General features: G+C 38.8%; 1 pseudogene; it reads right to left on the bottom strand.

Moving 5' to 3' along the window:
- Positions 1-2219: 2219 nt before the first annotated feature.
- LOC100776090 (auxin transporter-like protein 4) overlaps positions 2220-14362 on the bottom strand; it is a 73557-nt pseudogene continuing 61414 nt past the window's right edge.

Genomic DNA, 14362 nt, shown 5'->3' with positions numbered 1-14362 from the left:
CATGCCCCTGCTTTTGTGTTTTCTTTCTCTCCCCCACCATGGTTTTTTTTTAAACCCATACGGATTGTCAATCCGTACCCTTTTAAAAAAAATTGGAAAGCGTTTATACAAAAATTTGATTTTGTTGAAATGTAAATTTTTGCTGTGATTTATTTGTTGTTTCTTATGGTTTAGTAATTTTTTTGAATTGTTAATTTATTATTTGCCTGTAGCATTTGTAGTAGTAAACATAGTTATTTAACATTTATAGTAGTGAACATAGTTATTTAGTTTGAAATAGATAGGATGAAAAGTCGTGTAGGTGAAAAATTTAGAAAAACTATATACAGTTGGTTACTTAGTTCCAAATAATTTTAAAATTGATTTAAAGTTAAATTTATAAAATTTAGTTACGTATTAAAAATTATTTGAAACAAAATTTGAATGATTGAAAGGGAATTTTAATTATTGTTTAAATTGTTAGTTATTTTTAGACAATGAATTTTTAGGAAAAGAGTGAAAACTAAATTGAAAATATTTTAAGATGTTAGTTAGTAAAAAAATAATCGAAAGCAAATTATAAAAAAATTTACAGTTTGTATTTAACTTAAAAAAACGATTGAAAAAAATATACAAAAAAATGTTAGTTAGTTTTTAACAAAGATGAATACACATTTTAAAAATTTTGGAAATTGTTAGTTAGTGAAAATAAAGATTGAAAACCTATTTTAAAAAAAATTAGATATTGTTAGTTATTTTTAGAGAATGATTGAAAACAATAATTAAAATATTTAAAAATGTTAATTAGTCAAAATAATGATTGAAAACCTATTTTTAAAAAAAATTGAAATTGTTATTTTCAGAGAATGATCGAAAACAAAAATTAAAATATTTTAAGATGTTAGAGTTAGTAAAAAAATGATTTAAAGGAAATTGTAAAAAAAAATTACAATTTTAATTTATGATTGAAAATAAAATTTAAGATATGATATGTTAAAATGTTAGTTAGTTAAAAAAATTATGATGCAAATAATGGTTAGAACTAGAGGTCTTGGTCGGGCTTTAGGTCAAGCAATAGGAAAAGTCTTGGGGAGGAGAGACGCGAGTAACAATGATGCCCCCCAACGGCGAAGGCCTACTGCATCAACCCATAGACAGTGACAACAAGAGCGTGTTGTCGAGGACCCTCCTACAGCCGCGGAGGAGTTGAACGAAGAGTAGCCAGAAGCACCTGTTGAAGAAGTTGTTACTAATGTTGAGGGTTTTCAAGGCGGAACCCATGACACGTTAGTTCTCAGAGATTTTGAAAATCACATTACTTTGAGAGTCTAGAATGGAAAGGTATGTAATTTTTAAAAAACATAAAGAATGTAGTTTACTAGTTAATAATTTTTTTACATGATCGATATTTTGTTTGCAGGAATGTCCTGAGCTGAAGTTATCTTCCCATGGAAGGAAGATGGCTAAGTTCTGGAGACCTGCTCCAGATATTGAAGGCCTTTTGGCGGCCAGTGGACTAAGTCCTTTGATCACCTGTTCCCTAGATATAGGCAACCGGGGACTAATGTCTGCTTTTATGGAACGCTGACATAAGGAAACTAGCAATTTCCATTTGCCCATCGGAGAGGTGACTATCACCTTGGATGGCGTCGCGCCATTGCTACATCTGCCTGTTGTAGGGGCGTTCCACAACTTCGAGCTACTTCATGCTGACGATGTTGTCGATATGTTGGTGGAATTACTCGAGGTCAGCGCTGCAGAGGCGAGAGCTGAGACAATTCAGTGGCATGACTCTTATGTTCAACTATCGTGGTTGCGCAACATGTATGAGATGAAGATCGAGGCATGTCACTGGATCGTAGTAGCATGAGCGTATTTGTTGCATCTGCTTGGATGCACACTCTTTGCTAACAAGAGTGCCACACACGTGCACATGGTATTCTTGGATGCAGTGCGTGACTTGACGTAGAGTGGGGGTTACGCTTGGGGCGCTACTGCACTTGTGCACATGTATGATAATTTAAAGGACATGTCCAAGAGCACGGCGAGGAAGCTTGCAGGATATATCACTCTATTACAAGTTGTTGGTTATAGGAATCGTGGTAAAGTAGGCTCTTCAAATTTCAAGTCTTCTGCTAGCTTGGCTAAAGTAGCTTCTGATATAACTTCACAAACTGCTGCTTTGCAGGATAGTTCAACTTGAGATCATTTTCGTTTGTCCAAAGACCAGTACAATGCCATCATAGCTCTTCTTCAACAGACCAAGGATTCTTCTACTATCACATTCAGCATTATGTGGTTAATCAGTCAGGTATTGACCCTTTTCTCTGGATTCTTGACAATGGTGCCATAAATCACATATCTCCTAATAAATCTTCCTTTTCCTTTCTTAAGAAAATCAAACCTATTCATGTTAGACTTCTTAACAATAGTTTTATTATTGCTTTCTTTGCTAGTGATATTCACATAGGTGATTTGCTTTTGAAGAATGTTCTATATATTCCCAATTTTTCTGTTCACTTAGTTTCTATTTATAAACTACTTCATACCATTGATTGCTTAGTTCTTTTTTGTAAATCCTTTTGTCTCATTGTGTAGACCTCCAACTTCAAGATGATTGGAGTTGCTAAGCAACACCATGGTCTTTTTCATCTGCAGGATTCTAGTGATTTGAAGTCTTTTTTTTTTTTTTAGATTCTTGTATTGTTTTGGACAAAAATTCTATAATAGATTCTATTGTAAATGCTACTGATAGGTCCATGTTATGGCATTCTAGGCTAGGCCATACCTCAAATAAAGTTTTGCAACAGCTATGTTCTCAATACAATGAAATTTCATTTGATTCTATTAAGCCTTGTGATACTTGCCATTATGCTAAGCAAAAGAAGTTGCCCCTTTCACTTAGTACTACTGTTAGTTCAAAGTTTTTTGAATTATTCATGTTGATATTTGCGGTTCCTATTTTGTTCCTTCTTTTGAAGGTCATAGATATTTTTTAAATGTTGTTGATGACTTCAGTAGATTCACTTGGATCTATTTATTAAAGACTAAAAGTTGTGGTTAAAACTGTTCTTCCAAATTTTACACTCTTCATTCAAAATCAGTTTGTAGTTAAATTGAAGAAATTAAGATTAGATAATGGTAGGGAATTCTTTTTAATAGATTTTCTCAACTCCCATGACATCTTTCATAAGACCTCTTGGCCTGAGACTCCTCGATAGAATGGTATTGCTGAGAGAAAACACCAACATCTTTTAAATGTTGGACGTGCTTTGTTATTTCAATCTAAACTCTCTATTCATTTTTGGTTTTATGCTATTAGACATGTTGTCTATATTATCAATCGGTTACCATCCTCTTTTTTACTTCATAATAAAACTCCTTTTGAACTTGTTTTTGGTTCTAAACCTGATTTCTCAAACCTCAAAACTTTTGGTTGCTTGGCTTTTGCTCACACTTTAGATTCAGGCAGAACTAAGTTTGATAAAAGGGATTCCAAGTGCATTTTCATTGGTTACAAGGCTAGTACAAAAGGTTATCTTCTCTTTAATCTTCATTCTCATTCCTTTCTTGTTTCAAGAAATGTGATTTTCTATGAGAAAGTTTTTCTTTTTACTGTTGACAACACTGATCATGGAACTTTCAATGGTGTTTCTACTGATTTGTCTAATTTTGATTCCCTTGTTGATGTTGATATTTCTACTCAAACTCAAGATTTTCATCAACATTTATCTTATCAGAATCATGTATTAGACCCTTTGTCCATATCTTCTACTGAATCTGTTTCTCACAGTGATACACTTCCAATCATTGTAGGTCCTGTAAGATTTTCTACTAGACTTAAGAAATCTCCTAGTTATTTGTCTAATTACCATTGTGACAATATTTCTTCTCATTTTGCTTCTACTCATTCTACAACTCCTTATCCTTTGCAATCTAATCTTTCTTATTCTAAATGTTCTTCTAATCATACTTCTTTTTGCATGTCTATATCTTCTCATCCTAAGCCTCATTCCTTCAAAGAGACCGACAAACTTGATTGCTGGAAAGAAGCTATGATGGCATAACTGCTGGCTCTTCAGGCTAACAACACTTGGTCTTTGGTTCAACTTCCTTCAAACAAACCTATTATGGGTTGTAGATGGGTTTAAAAAGTTAAGTACAAAGCAAATGGTACATTGGAAAGATATAAAGCTAGGTTGGTAGCTCAGGGTTTCACTCAAACAAAAGGGGTTGATTTCTTTGAAACTTTTTCCCCAGTTGCCAAATTGACCACTGCACGATTTCCCTTATCTGTTGCTATTGCAAATAATTGGTTTCTTCATGAGGAGGTTTACATGAAGCCTCCCCCTGGTATGCCCATTTTTATCCTAGTCTTGCATGTAAGCTGCAGAAATCATTGTATGGCCTCAAACAAGTTAGTAGGCAATGGAATCAAAAGTTGGCTTTTGCACTTCTTTAACTTGGCTATGTTCAAAGCACTTCAGATTATTCCTTGTTTGTCAAGCAAACTCCTTCTTCCTTTACAACATTATTAGTTTATGTTTGTCATACCCTAATTTCGTCCGGGGACCATTGTTTGATGGCATACAACCTTTGCTTGACCGCTTTGAGGTACTTGGCACCCATTGTTGCACAATACGTGAAGTTCCATAACGTGTCAGAAGTCAAAAGAAAGCATTGTTGCACGAACCGTGAAGTTCCCTAACATGCCGGAAATAAAAAGGAAGCATTGTTACACAATCCATGAGGTTTCGTAACATTCCAAAAGCCAAAAAAGGGATGATTACGTAATCTGTAAGGTTCCGTAACATTACGGAAGGAAAACAAGTATCTGGAGGAAGCAACCTAGCTCGCCTGGGCGAGCTGAGCTCGCTTGGACGAGCTGGGTAGCAAGCTTCTCCGTCTTTTCCCTATAAATAGGGGGAGGAGGGAAGAACAAAAACGTTCAACCCTCCTGGTATCTGAGGATCACTTGAAATTAGTGAGAAAAATCGTTTCCGTGAAGAAAATCTAAGTTGAGGCACTTTCGTAACGCGTCCGAGACATTTTCGTAAGCAAATCCATGAAGGTTTTCCTCCGTTCTTCACCGTTCTTCATCCGTTTTTCGTTCTTCAACGGGTAAGTTTCCAAATCCGAGACTTTTAATTCATTTCTTGTTTTTTTGGCTTTCATCTTTATTTCGTTCAATTTCGGTTTCTTTTCTTCTATTTTTAACGAGCTTTAACCGATCGTTTAAGTTGTTTTCTCGTCTAATAAATGATGAAATGAATTTCAACTGATCATTTATGTTGTAATCTCATTTAATCACTGTTAAAACAAACTCTAACCGATCGTTCACGCTGTAACCTCGATTAAACCAAAAAAAGGCAAAATAATAATAAAATAATCAAAATATCTTTAAATAAAATAATAAAAAAAATCAATCGGACGTTTTTCTTTGGAAGTTTCCTTGAATAAATTGACTAATAACCAAAGTGAAACTAAGGCTAAAATCAACTCACAAATCAAGCTTTGTCCGCAAAAATCACTGAAACCGCTTTAGGGTCCAACGCCTTAAACGGTCCTCTTTGCTTTTATCGGTTAACATGGACCGTTCAAAAGCATAAAATCAACATGTAACTTTACCGCATTCGCGAGAACTACGTAGGTCTGATTTCCTCTTCGATGGAGGATACGTAGGAGCAAAAGCCCCGCTTTTGTCGACCTCGTGAGATGGTTAGAGGTTCAATGCCTTAGCTTTCTCACCAATTAAAATGAATCATTTTAAGGTCCAACGCCTTAAATGACCCTCTTCCAAGTTAAAAGAATCACTTGATTCGCCCCTTTTGAAAGAACTACGTAGGTCTGATTTCCTCTTCGATGGAGGGTACGTAGGAGCAAGAGCCCCGCTTTTGTCGACCTCAAAAATAAAAAAGGAAATAAAAGTTTAGATACATAATTTCACACAATTCTAATCTAAGGCTGTTGTCCTTTGGGACAAACGTGAGAGGTGCTAATACCTTCCTCAAACGTAAAGATAACTCCCGAATCTGGAATATTCTTCATGACTGGTTTCCTTTGGTTTTTCTAACGTTTTCCTTTCAATAAACGTTGGTGGCGACTCCACGCATTTTCCTCCTATGGAAGACGCACCCGTGAGCCTCGCCTCGCTCGCCCGCAAAAGGATAGGTTGCAACAGTTGGCGACTCCACTGGGGACTGTTTTTGTGAGTTAGGCCTATTTTAGGAAAGTGTGGAATTATGAAACTTTGTGTGTGCGTTTTTTCTTGAATTGTGTAAAAATAATAAATGTTGTCTTTTCCACATTTTTACACCACATTCTAAGCACCCACGGGTTTGAGTAAAAAAGGGGCCCTATACCCGGGTTCATGGAAATCTAAGGAGTGGAGGTGGATCTATGGTCATGCTAGGTCTCCGACTTGCTTGATAATAGTGAAACCTCATCTAGAGCTTTCTCTCTTTATAATGTGTTGTCGCTGGTATTCCATACCACCGCAATATTATTATCTTGAGTGATGATACCTCTAGAAAATAGCCATGTGAGATATGGATCGTTGGGAGTAGTTATTAGAGACCCCTAGATATTATCCTATAGGTCCCTAAAATAGGGGCACAAAGCAAACACGTTGCGTGCCTTTTAAACACTACCATGCATATAACCTAAATGTCATGTATGCCTTTGCTGTATGATTATTTGTGGATATTGCCATGCTGTGTACATCCCCGTGTTATGCTTTTGCGCGTCTGCATCATGTCGTTACGCACGCATTGTATGTTGGTCTCGTCTTTTGTCATGGGAAGCCGGAAGGTCTATATCACCTTCTTAACTACACACATGGGGTACTGCGTCCTCGAATACGCAAGTAAGAGATAATTTTCTGGGCTCTCGTGTCCGTAAATGCATCCATATCATGCATCACATAAGCATCTCTTCATGGCATCATAATGAACATATCATTCCTGCATTTGTCCGTTATCATATTCCGGCATCACATTTTGCACGAGTCATTGCATCATCATGCATATGAGTTTAACATACTTTTTGTTCTACAAACCGCATACCTTTTGTTTTCATGTTTGCTCATGCATGATCCTTGCATTTTCCTCTGCAAAACAAAAACAAAAAAGGGAAGCACGAAAATTCATGATGCATTCTTAGTTGGATATATTCGGTACCATGAGCCAACCATGCTGGGATCATAAACCCGTTTCACTTAAAAACAAAATGATTGAACATGGCACCTAATGCATGGTTAACTAGGAAATGATGTTTCTTCGGACATCTCAATTTCATAATTACATTTTCCATGCATAGCTTAAAGGATTCCCGAGTCTTTCATGTCTATGAAATTTTGTTGAAGTATTAGCGATCAGAATTGCTATTCCTTGGATTATAAGGTTGAACCAAGCTCGTGCTTTTACGAAAAGGTTCATCAAGTCAAGTTGAAGTATGGAAGTAACCATCTTGCAAAAAATTGGGGCAAAAGATGGGTCAAGTTACATCGCTGCTTCGTCTACTGCCAAACACATTTAGGACTGTTGATGTCCTTGTTACTTCCAGTTTCACCTTGACAAAAATGTAATGGACCATGTTAAAAATCTAAATTGATTCAACCCCATGTCCTGCGTAAAAATTCGCAATACTTCAACTGTGCATCATTCACATACATCCATGGTTTTCAATTGTTGCATTGTTCATTGCATTCTTTCCTTGAAAAAAAAATGAACTTAATCATTGTTATAAAAAAGAAAAGAACATGCTTCACGGTGTCCTTACCGAACCCGTGCTAGAGGTAGAGTAATGGGTAAAGTAGAGGAGGTGCAAGAGCAGATGAAGGTCGACATGGAGGCCATGAAAGAGCAAATGGCCACAATGATGAAGGCCATGATGAGCATGAAGAAGATAATGGAGGCCAATGCGGTTGTAGTTGCCGCTACCAGGGCTGTTGCTATGGTGAACCCGATGCCCCCATCTGATCTCAACCAAATGAATCATCCAACCTCAGATATGGTGGGCAAAGATTTGGGAAGTACGGATGACCCCATGATGTGCAAATTCAAAACGAGCACGCCTTCCCGCCACATGGCTTGCCTCCCAACTATACGCCACCCAATGTGGCGTACACTCCCAATGAGAAGAATGTCAATAACTCCATTCCTATACCCATTGAGAGCCAACAACCCCAAACTGATCATGCACATGTCTCTTAAACCGTGGGGGAGACACATGAAATTCCCCACCACAATCTAGCCGACTTCGAGCCTTGCCTCGGATATGCCACTGAAGGGCAAGCAGTTGGTGGTATACCCCTGCAAAACACTTTGGAGGGCCCTCAGTATCACCCACAACTACACCTCTTGCATTCAACAAGTAAAAACCCTCATGCTATGGAAGAAATAGGAAAGTTGGATCATCTAGAGGAAAGGCTCAGGGCCATTGAAGGAGGTGAAGATTATGCCTTTGCTAACCTAGAAGAGTTGTTCCTAGTACCCAATATCATCACCCCTCCCAAGTTCAAGGTGCTGGACTTTGACAAGTACAAGGGGACTACTTGCCCCAAGAACCATCTGAAGATGTATTATCGGAAGATGGGGGCATACGCAAAAGATGAGGAATTGCTGATACATTCCTTCCAAGAAAGTCTTACTGGGGTAGCTGTTGCCTGGTACACTAACTAGGAACCTTCCCGAGTCCATTCTTGGAAGGACCTAATGGTTGCCTTCGTTAGGCAGTGTCAGTATAATGGCTTCAGATAGGATGCAACTACAGAACATGTGCAAAAAAGGGGCACGGATCTTTCAAAGAATACGCCCAAAGGTGGAGAGACCTGGTAGCTTAAGTGGCACCTCAATGACGGAGAAAAAAATTATGACAATTATAGTAGACACATTACCAGTATTCTACTATGAAAAGATGGTGGGCTACACACCTTCAAGCTTTGCGGATTTGGTCTTCGTTGGGTAAAGGATCAAAGCGGGTTTCAGAAGAGGAAAATTTAATCATCCTGCTTAGACGAATGAGAAAATTGGGGCAAATGAAGAGGGTGAGAATGAAGGAGAAACCCATGCTGCGACTTTCGTTCCTTAATAGAAAATCCCCTACCAGCTCAACAAACATCATTACTCAGCCAATACCGAACCTTCTCATTGCCCACCACCCAGTCATCCACAAAGGCCATCCCTAAAATCAACCACAAAGCCTATCTATCGCGCTTCCAATGACAAACATCACCTTTAGCATAAACCAAAACACCAACCAAGAAATGAATTTTGCAGCGAAAAGCCTGTAGAATTCACCCCAATTTCAATGTCCTATGCTGACTTGGTCCCATATCTACTTGATAATTCAATGGTAGCCATAACCCCAGCCAAGGTTCATCAACCTCCATTTCTCCGTGGATACGACTCGAAGGAAACATGGAGGAGTTCTGGGACATTCCATTGAGCACTGTATGACCTCGAAGCGAAAGCCTAATTGATGCGAGCTGGCTGAAATTTGAGGAGAACCGCTTGTGAATCCTAACATTGAAAAGCGACACCACACGTGGGGCAATTTTGAAAGCTGTTGTTAGATGTCTCAAATGACTCATTAGGATTTTTCAATTTTATTCCATTATTGTAAACCACAATTACAATGATAAATAATATGGATAAATTTGACATCCTTGTCTCTCTTATCCTCTCACAAACACATCTTTTCTTATCCAACTTCCATCGAAATGTGAGTGCTAGCCATTGGTTTGTTTGCTTAAGCGACCTGTGCTCCTGAATGTTGACTTCCAAGACCATTCAATCAGTGATTACTCGTCTTGCACGTTGGTGGGGGTGCCATAAAACAATGAGTAAAGTTCAAAACAAATAAGTTTCAAAATAAAAAAAAAATAAAAAAAGCATTTGATTGACTGTGTTTTCAAGTAAAGATATAGACATTCATGTGAGCTCATTCTATCATTCCTGAAAGTTTGTCTTTTTGAGAGAGAAGTGAGTTATCAAGAATAGGAGTTATTTGAATTAATCTGCCAACTGAAAAAATCCTTCAACTATTTCTCGTCCTTGGAAAACTCTTTTTTCAAGAATCAACCGCTTCTTTCATTCTTCCTTGCTACCGGGTTGTGAAAACAAAGATGGATACCTCAGAGCCCTACATTGGGGCAATGAGGGGCATCGTGCATGAACCTCAAGTGAACCTAGGGGTAGAGTAGAAGTTCTCACCCAATAGGTTCCCTGCTACAAGGTCATGACGAAAGACAACGATTGGTACCTCAAAGCCTTACACTGGGGCAATGAGGGGCACCGTGCATGCGCCTCAAGTAAACCTAGGGGCAGATTAGAGGTTCTCACCCAATAGGTTCCCAGCTACAAGGTCATGACGAAAGATAACAATTGGTACCTCAAAGCCTTACACTGGGGCAATGAGGGGCATCGTGCATGAGCCTCAAGTGAACATAGGGGCAGATCAAAAGTTCTCACCCGCCGATGTTTTTAAACAAAAAAAAGGGGGACAAACCCTGGAATTTCAATGGATTGATTAAATGTCAAACAACTCCATTGCCGTCACTCCAAAATGGTCAAGTGACTAAATCAAATAGAACACACACTCTGAGGGAGTTCCCGGAGATATTTGCAAAAGATAGGATAAGGTTGCATGAATTATCACCTCTTTCAAAAGGACAGTCAATTTGTGTTTTCCAAAAAAAATTTAAATCAAAATCAAAATCAAAAATAGGGAAAGAATCATGAACATTGTACAACTTTCCATTACATTGCATTGTTTCAAATGAAGTCCGCACTTACCAAATTTCATGACAAAGGTTGCATATATCTACATCCCTAAAAATCATGTTAACTACATAGATTTCCTACATCTAATGTCCAATCTTGTGAGTTTGGGATGACCGACCCTCTCGATGAGTCAATCTCTTGCTTTCTCATAAGGGTGGACCCTTGGGTACTACTACCCTCACCTTTAGAGGGCTGCACACCCTTACCTTCAGAGGACTACACATCCTGGCCATCAGAGGGCTACACGTCCTCACCTTCAGAGGGCTACATGCCCTCGCCTTCATAGGACTACATGCCCTCGCCTTCATTGGGCTACACGCTCTCACCTTCAGAGGACTACATGTCTTCACCTTTAGAGGACTACATGTCCTCACCTTCAGAGGGCTACACGTCCTTGCCTTCGGAGGGCTGCACGCCTCCGCCTTTAGAGGGCTATGCGTCCTCACTTTCAGTGGGCTCCATATCCACACCTTAAGAGAATTTAAGGTCCTCTGCCCTTAATGCTTAATCGAGACTTGTGCTCCCGGTTAAGGGGCCAGTAGTTTCCTTTTATCAGTTCTTGGGCCACCCCCTGATATTGGAGGGCGACCAACTGTGTGAGCACAACCAGAGAGGGAGGCTATCATGCAACTACTATGCATACTGGGGTAAGATTTCACCCGTGCCACTGCAAAGAGTCGAGTTTGGATCATGTGCACCAACATGACCACTCTTACACAGATATGGATGACGTTGCTACTTAGCAACATTCTGTCCAGCGGCCACAATGCCGATCTACCCTTGTGGAGGAATCGCACCCACAAAGACTCCCAGTGGACCCGGAGAAGTCCAACAGGGCCCTTGGGTTTCCAGCTCTGGTTACGGGCTTCTGTTAGTCCTACAGGGTGCCCGTTCCCCCCAGCAAGGTCACGCCATCATGACATAGGTAAGTATGCACATCGCTCAACTGATTTCTGATGTCACCTATTATTTGCAGGGATCGCACCTGCAAGACACCCAGTGGACCCGAAGAAGTCCAACAGGGTCTTGGAGTTACCAACTCTGATTACAGGCCTCTGTCAGTTCTACGGAGTGCCTGTCGCCCCCAGCAAGGTCATCAGGCCCCCTACTAATCGAGCTTTCATCAAGAAGTATTGCGCCCCCAGGCAGGCATAGGGTGAAGCACCACAGCAGCCTGGGGATGGCCGGCAGCGGGCAACAGACTAACCGCCACCACATCTAGAGTTCACCTCAGCTCATCTACAAAAGCTGGAGCGTTGCCTACGACCTGTGGTCGACCAGCAGGCGACTAAGTCCAAAGCCAAAGATAAGCAAAAGTACTAGGTCCGTGACTGACAAGTCATCACGCGTCCAGCTCAAGACGTTAAAGAAGCGCTACTAGGAGGCAACCTAGTACCCTTTAAATTTCTGCTTGTTATTTGATCACCCTTTGTTTCTCAAGTCATAGTAGGACACACCTAGTTGCTCATGATCCTAGGAATTTAACTAAAACAAGCACAAGCTCGGAAGGTAGTCATACCTCACAAAATATATATGTGTATGTTTAGGTAGCAAGATACCTTAGATATGCATGTATATAGCAAAAATACCTCACAAAATATATATGTATGTTTAGGTAGCAAGATAACTTAGATATGCATGTATATAGCAAAAATACCTCACAAAATATATATATGTATGTTTAGGTAGCAAGATAACTTAGATATGCATGTATATAGCAAAAATACCTCACAAAATATATATATGTATGTTTAGGTAGCAAGATACATGGGATATGCATATATATAGCAAAAATACCACCCAAAAATATACATATGTTTAGGTAGCAAAATACCTCATGAAAAAAATAGAAAACAAAAAAATAAGTTGTCTAGCTGAAAAAAAACCAACATGCTTTTGAAAAGAGATAACTTCCAGCTTTTCTTTGAAAAATTCACTGATCATAACCAGTTTTTGAAAGAAAATGTGTGTAATACACCTGAAGAGTGAATGCTGTGAAAATTTTCCCGAACGCCCAAAATGGACTCAGATGAATGCATAAATTGATAAAGGAACATATTTTGGAAACACTGGGTTGACATAAATAGGGAAAATGAATCATGAGCCCTAGTGTCACATGACCATAAAAACTTGATGCTTGAGTGTCCACATGGGTGCAAGCATGACCAGTTTTGCATAAAATTTCCTAATCATCATTGTTGCATGTGTATCATGGAAATAATGTGGGACATCCCCTTTATCCCTGAACCGCTGGCCAAACCCTGACATATATCATGACCATCCATTCTACAAGCCTGAGCCAAAATCCCAACTTATCATAAACCTTGACCCAGGGCGAGAATGTCAATCCTTGCCCTCAGAAGAAAACAAAAAAAATGGAAAAGGAAAATTCCCAATCAAAGAGTGGGAGAAAGCAAAAAAAAAAGAAAGAAAGTTCCTGATCAAAGATCGGAAGAAAATATAAGAAATATGCAGAAAGGTCTTTGGACCAGACAATATCTGAACAATACAGAATTGTCACCAAGTAAACAAGAAAAAGAAAGGAAACCACGACCTAAAGTGGTCCTCTCCCTTTGATTGCCAACCAAAATCCTGTGCGCTAGCGACTTTCTCGCCCCGCACTAAACAAAAACAGAAAAGGAAAAGGCAAAAACACTCAAAGCCAAATTCCCCACCAAAAAATCCATTCCCAAAAAAAAAGTCCTATTGATCTATGATCACGCATGTAATCTTTGATTTGATAGGAAATGATTTGCAAAATCAAGTCATGACATATCTATGGTTCGGAATTAGGATAAAACACTTACCTATGTGAGATTGATACACTTTGAGTGATTTTCTCCTGTTTTTGTTGGACCCAATGTTTCCTCTAAATGGTCGTTTAGAAACGAAATGCTAACATCCAAAATCTCATTTATGGTTATGAGAAAATTTCATCAGCATACTCTCCTTCCCCAATAGACACATTATTTTTCATCAAAAAATCATATGTTGCTCTGATCAGTTGGAGGTTTTGTTTCTTTACTAAAGCATGTTCGTGTTTTAGTGAAAAAACATTGAGATTATTTTAGTCTCAAAGTTATCAAGAACTATGTAGGTCTGAGTTCCTCATCACAAATTGAGGATACGTAGGAGCAAAAGCCCTGCTTTTGTCGACCACCCCACCTTTTGTTACCGTGACCCAAGAGTCCGGTGGCATGCGAAGCCACATGACCGTGGGATCCCCAGATTCGTATTCTTTTCATTTTTATGTCTCTTGAGGGACTAACGTTTGTTTTTCGTTTGTCTTTTGTTTTGTGCATACATTTTGTTTGGATTGTTGCGTTAGTGCTTATTTCGTTATTGTCAATAATGTTTGTTGAGATTCCGGAACCGTGTAGAGTTTTCATTTAGGAACGTCATCCTAAAATAAAATGAACAAACGTCGTGATAATGCCAAGAATAGAAAAAGAAAGAGGCGTTGGGAACAAAATGTCATATCTGTATATAAAGAAAATAAAAGAATTTTTTGTATATAAACAATGTGTGAAAAGAAATTCTTGTATATGAGCAATGAGTGTATATAAAGGAATTTTTTGTATAAACAACGAGTGTATATT

Source organism: Glycine max, chromosome 1 (assembly GCF_000004515.6).
Source record: "Glycine max cultivar Williams 82 chromosome 1, Glycine_max_v4.0, whole genome shotgun sequence".
Taxonomy (NCBI): Eukaryota; Viridiplantae; Streptophyta; class Magnoliopsida; order Fabales; family Fabaceae; genus Glycine; species Glycine max.
The sequence above is the reverse complement of the archived record's forward strand: the minus strand, read 5'-3'. Positions and strand labels throughout refer to the sequence as shown.